The sequence below is a fragment of the Hordeum vulgare genome, chromosome 5H, assembly GCF_904849725.1.
Source record: "Hordeum vulgare subsp. vulgare chromosome 5H, MorexV3_pseudomolecules_assembly, whole genome shotgun sequence".
NCBI lineage: Eukaryota > Viridiplantae > Streptophyta > Magnoliopsida > Poales > Poaceae > Hordeum > Hordeum vulgare.
Window position 1 is genome coordinate 20,225,269 of NC_058522.1, and position 6,755 is coordinate 20,232,023.

Consider the following 6,755-nt stretch of genomic DNA (forward strand, 5'->3'; position numbering starts at 1 on the left):
TGGCAACCGTTCGTATCCCCCTTTAGTCCCGGTTGGTGGCTCAACCCGAGACTAAAGGCCTAACACGTGGCCTACCGTAGTGGTGGCAACCGTTGGTATACCTCTTTAGTCCCGGTTGGTGACACGACCCGGGACTAAAGGCCCAAACGGTTTGCATGCCGCGTCGTTTCGGGCGATGAAAAGCACGAACCGAAGCAGAGTCGTCATTTCTCTGTTTCTTCTTCTCTCTCGCTCTCGCTCTGTTCTTCTCCTCCCTTCTTCCCTTCTCTTCTTCCACCATGCCAACTCGCTTTGGAGAGGTGCTCGCACATGGCAAGACCAAGCTCGATGTCGTATACACGAACGAGAGCAGGGAGATGCCGTATTTTCTTGAACAGTTGAAGGAACGATGGCTTAACGCCGCAATGGATCATGAGAAGTTCTTGGGGCTTGATCTGGAATACACGGCCGATCAACGCGGTGTTGCCGTCATCCAACTATGCTTCGCACACCATGTCTTGATCTTCCAATGGGCGACGTAAGTTTTGAGGCTTTCTTTGATCCAAGGTAATGACATTTTAAGTTTATTTGTTTCAATCATAGTTGGTTCCCTTCAAATAGTTGTAGTGAAACAATTTTGATTAGTTGAAGGGGAACACAATCTGATTGGAATAATGTTCCATAATCTGAAAAATCGTATTAGAATCAACTAGTGTTTAATATGTTCCATTGGAATCATAGTTGGTTCGCTTCAAATAGTTGTAGTGAAACAATTTTGATTAGTTGAAGGGAACACAATCTGATTGGAATAGTGTTCCACAATCTGAAAAATCTGATTGGTTCAATATGTTCCATTGAAATCATAGTTGTAGTGATACAATTTTATGCGGTGTTCTTTGATCCAAGGTTATGAAAATTGCATATAGCTAGTGATCTCTCTAGGTTCCATTGGATAGCAATATGATATGTCATAATCATGAAAATTGCATATAGCTAGTGATCTCTGTAGGTTCCATTGGATAGCTATAGTGATCTCTCTAGGTTCCATTGCATATGTTCTATTTGAATCCTAAAGATAATTTTCTCTTTAGTTGTAGTGAAACATGTTTCCTTATTGCAGCAGTATGTAACATTTGTTCCATCTAAATTTGTTTCTGTTGCAGTAGTGACAAGCATTGTCCAGAACTCATGGACTTCCTTCGCAGCGGCATCACTTTTGCTACCGTTGACATAACGAACGACAAGCTGAAGATGAGGTACAGCTTCGGTATTGAGATACCAACTGGTTGCCTCATTGATCTCCAAACGGTATTCAGGCTTCGACATGTCAGGACTTCGATGGCTCATATGGCAGTTGCCTTGATCGACGAGGAATATGGTGATATGAAGACCAATTTCCCAAAGTCTCAGCACAAACTTTGGGAGAAGGCCCCACTTGATCGTATCAACATTGAGTATGCAGCAAAAGATGCATACGTTTCATACGAGTTGTACCGCAAGATTCGATTCGTCAACTATGGCCAGCGTCACCTTGAATAAGGTGGACATTCTGATTCGAGTCGTCAACTATGGCCAGCGTCACCTCGAATATATATATATCTATGATAGCTATTATTATGTACTGTTTGGACTAGTATCATGTACTGCTTGTACCAATTTATATATGTCTAGTTTCTGTTTGTGCTATTATAATTTCCAAATTTGAATGGTTTAGCCCTTTCTAACTTCATTTGCTACTTTTGAATGGTTTAGCCCTTTCTAACTTCATGGTATCATGCATTTCGACCACATATATATACAAAAAGTCTTCAGTTCAAATAAGTTCAAAAAATGAAATCCCTTTTGTAACAGATCTGTTTTTGATTAAAACAGTCATTTAAAAATGAAAGACCATTAGTCCCACGTGGCGTGCAGTGGAACCACGTGGCGTGCCGCGGAACCACTTTTGTTGTGGGGGTCGCTTTTCCTTCTTCTCCTTGTGCTAGATATTTGTTATGCATTAGGGAAAGAAGGAATAGCAACCATCATCGACGGTCAAAAAATCAGGTGAGGGAGTGTCCACCATACATGAGAGAAGAAGAATGCCGACTGTTGTTGTGGGGGTTGCTTCTCCTTCTTCTCTTTGTGCTAGATATTTGTTATGCACTAGGGGAAGAAGGAGTAGCGACCATCATCGACGGTCGAAAAATAAGGTGAGGGAGTGTCCACCATACATGAGAGAAGAAGAATGTCGACTGTTGCTGTGGGGGTCGTTTCTCCTTCTTCTCCTTGTGCTAGATATTGGTTATGCACTAGGGGAAGTAGGAGTAGCGACCATCATCGACGGTTGAAAAATCAGGTGAGCTAGTGTCCACCATATATGAGAGAAGAAGAATGTCCACCATATACCATAGGTGAGCTAGTGTCCACCATATATGAAATTGTTGAAAATTTTGTGATGTGCCTTTGAATGGTGCATTTTGAACACACAAAAAGTATGGAGTTCAAATAAGTTCAAAAAAATGAAATCCCTTTGTAAGAGATGAGTTCTCGTTCGAAACACTCATACTTCGAGAGAGATTGTCCGTTTTGTACACGAATTGCATCCAGTTTTTGTCGTAGCCCTCTCAACTTTTTAACACATGCTATGGGTGAAATGATCATATCATGCCAACTTTCAACATTTTCAGAGTTCATTTGTAGTGCTTTTCAATTTCAGGGTCACCTAGCTAAAAAAAAATAAGTAAATGCACGAAGAATACCAAATGAAGTAAGAAATTGTTGAAATTTTGTGATGTGCCTTTGAATGGTGCATTTTGAACACACAAAAAGTATGGAGTTCAAATAAGTTCAAAAAAATGAAATCCCTTTGTAAGAGATGAGTTCTCGTTCGAAACGCTCATACTTCGAGAGAGATTGTCTGTTTTGTACACGAAGTGCATCCAGTTTTTGTCGTAGCCCTCTCAACTTTTTAACACATGCTATGTGGGTGAAATGATGATAGCATGCCAAATTTCAACATTTTCAGAGTTCATTTGTAGTGCTTTTCAATTTCAGGGTCAACTACCTAAAAAAAAGTTAAGGCACGAAGAATACCAAATGAAGTCAGAAATTGTTGAAATTTTGTGATGTGCCTTTGAAAAGTGCATTTTGAACACACAAAAAGTATGGAGTTCAAATAAGTTCAAAAAAATGAAATCCCTTTGTAAGAGATGAGTTCTCGTTTGAAACGCTGATACTTCGAGAGAGATTGTCCGTTTTGTACACGAAGTGCATCCAGTTTTTGTCGTAGCCCTCTCAACTTTTTAACACATGCTATGTGGGTGAAATGATGATAGCATGCCAAATTTCAACATTTCAGAGTTCATTTGTAGTGCTTTTCAATTTCAGGGTCAACTACCTCAAAAAAATAAGTTAATAGTTTGGATAGTCAAAATAATAACTTTTGAAAATTGAAAATAGTTTTGCATTATTTATTCAATTTCAAACACTTTTCATTATCATAGTTTTGTCAAATTCTCAAATATGCAAAAAGAATTTTAATAAACATAGTTTTTAATTGAAAATAACAAAATAGATAATAGTTTGGATAGTCAAAATAATTACTTTTGAAAATAGAAAATAGTTTTGCATTATTTATTCAATTTCAAACACTTTTCATTATCATAGTTTTGTCAAATTCTCAAATATGCAAAAAGAATTTTTAATAAACATAGTTTTTAATTGAAAATAACAAAATAGATAATAGTTTGGATAGTCAAAATAATTAATTTTGAAAATAGAAAATAGTTTTGCATTATTTATTCAATTTCAAACACTTTTCATTATCATAGTTTTGTCAAATTCTCAAATATGCAAAAAGAATTTTTAGTAAACATAGTTTTTAATTGAAAATAACAAAATAGATAATAGTTTGGATAGTCAAAATTATTAATTATGAAAGTAGAAAATAGTTTTGCATTATTTATTCAATTTCAAACACTTTTCATTATCATAGTTTTGTCAAATTCTCAAATATGCAAAAAGAGTTTTTAATAAACATAGTTTTTAATTGAAAATAACAAAATAGATAATAGTTTGGATAGTCAAAATTATTAATTATTAAAATAGAAAATAGTTTTGCATTATTTATTCAATTTCAAACACTTTTCATTATCATAGTTTTGTCAAATTCTCAAATATGCAAAAAGAATTTTTAATAAACAAAGTTTTTAATTGAAAATAACAAAATAGATAATAGTTTGGATAGTCAAAATTATTAATTATGAAAATAGAAAAAAATTGAAACTATATGAGAATTTTAGAGAAAATTCAATCTAAATTCAAAGTGAACTCACTTTGAATTCAGGTTGAATTTTCTCCATAATTTCGAATATAGTTTCAATTTTCAGTGAGTTTAGGCCCGTAAGCGTGCTTTAGAGAGGAGCTCGATGGAGAAGCTGCGACGGGGCTTATAAACAAGTGCTAGCCCCCCTCGTTGGGCGAGGTGGGACTAAATTTATCGTGCAGCCGAGGAGGGGCTGTAGTCCCGGGTGGAGCCACGCCCCGGGACTAAAGACCCCCATTAGTCCCGGTTGAAGCGCCGCGCCGGGACTAAAGGCCTCTGCTTCCCGCCTTCTGGTCTGCCGAAAAAGGGCCTTTAGTCCCGGGTCGTGGCTCCACCCGGGACTAAAGGGGGTCTGTATTCCCGGATCGAGCCCCGAACCAGGACTAAAGATCTACCTATATAAGCGGGAGTTAGAAAATTTCCAACCCAAATCGCATTTCCTTCTCTCCTTCTTCCTCGTTCTCCTGCCCGACGCGACACAGCGACGAACTCGACGACGCCGTCAGGCTGCCCGCCGTCCTGCTCGCCGCCGCCTGCCATCCTCCTCGCCGTCGCCGTCGTCCTCCTCGCCGCCGCCGTCCTCCTCACCGCGCGTCGCCCTCCTCGCCGCGCGCCGCCGTCCTCCTCGCCGCACGCCGTCGACACCTCCGGCCGGTAAGCCCCCCGGCCCCTCCTCCCCAACACTCCGGCCAGTAGAAGAAAGGAAGAAAAAGGAGAAGAAAGGAAGAAAAAGGGAAGAAAAGAAGAAAAAGATTTTTTTTGTCATTTAATTCCTATTGTTATTAGGTTTGTGCTAGATTATTAGGGTTAGTAATATTTAGAAATAGGGAAAAGGAAAATAAGAAGAGGAGGAGAAGAAAAGAAGAAAAAGGAGAATAAGAAGAGGAGGAGAGGAGAAGAAGAGGAAAAATAGAAGAAGAGGAGAAGTAGAAGAAGAGAAAAAATTAGAAGAGGAGGAGAGGAGAAGTAGAAGAAGAGAAGAGGAGAAGTAGTAGAAGAAGAGGAGAAGTAGAAGTAAAAGAAGAAGTAGAAGAAGAGGAGAAATAGAAGAAGAGGAAAAATTAGTTTAGGGTTACAAGAAGAAGAAATATTGTATAGTGTATATGCTTAAGTGTTAATAGTGTTTCTTAGATTATTGCTTAATTTTGCTATTGTATATGCTTAAGTGTTAATAGTTTAATTTTGCTATTGTATATGCTTAAGTGTTAATAGTTTATTTTTAGCAAGAAAATTAATATAACTAGTTTATTTTTTAGTTCATTTTACGATGCCTATTCCGCATCCTCGTCGTCGACTCGGCGGAGGACACCTGCTTGATCAGAGGGGCTCTGTCCGGGACTGGGCTCCGCCCGGCTGGTATTGGGAGGTGCTACCTTCCGGGGGGCGTAGGTTGGTGAGGAGCCAACCCGTCGTTGACCCGATCCTTGTTTGGTGGCGGTCGTGTGGGCCAGTGAGGGTGCCGAGGCTTTCGGACACCGCGGAGGTGGTACGTCACCGTGTCAGCGAGGAGGATGAGCACGTCCGTCGCTACATGGTTGCGTTGGAGGGCAGGTTCGAGCATACCTGGCAGGTTCTTCAGGGATCTCACTGGAGCTATGATCCTGTGATGGTTCCTTCTCTTTGGGTGTCCACCGCCTGCGCCGATACCCGTCGGGTGCTACGGTTCTAGATGTATCAGTGATGCTATATGTATGATAGTATTCGAGGAGTATTAGTGATAATATTCGACGATGTACGGACAAAAGAGATGATGTATTTGCTTATAATTGAATGCATGCTAATTTGAATACTAGTTTATTTTACGATTTGGTTTTGCTTATTGAATGCTCAGATTGGAAAAGTACTCCTACTTTGAATACTATGCAGAAATCTAGGAGTCCCGGGTGGAGCAACGACCCGGGACTAAAGTTGTTTTGGAACGGAGTTCCTGATAGAATAATTCTTTTTTGGTACAAAGGTTAAGAGAATCCGTTTTTTGCAGAACTATGGATCCACATACCAGGAACCTCGAAGAGGAAGAACTTCTCGAAGATATAATCAAAGACGGCCCCGACGTTGAACCAGCTGAATCTCCGTCGTCATATCTAAACCCCTCCGGATATGGAATGGAGGTCGAGCGACACGAAGATGAAGCCGATGGGGCAGGAGATAGGTCCAATGACGGAGAAGGTGATAGCTCCACTGATGGAGAAGCCGGTGTAGAAGCCGGTGGAGAAGCCGGTGAAGAAATAATAAAGTCCGGCGAGGTATACATATGAAGTTCGACAATCATTTGTAATATGTGAAAAATATTGGAGATAGCTCTATATTGTATACATATACATTCATTTGACGAATGTTTCTCCCTCTTAGGCCTCCACATTGAGCAAAGCTACGAAACGAGGCCCGACTAGAAAGTTGGATGCACGGACGCATTACACCTTTGAGGTGATATTGCCTACGGGCGAACCCAAGCTTCCTAAGAATGCCG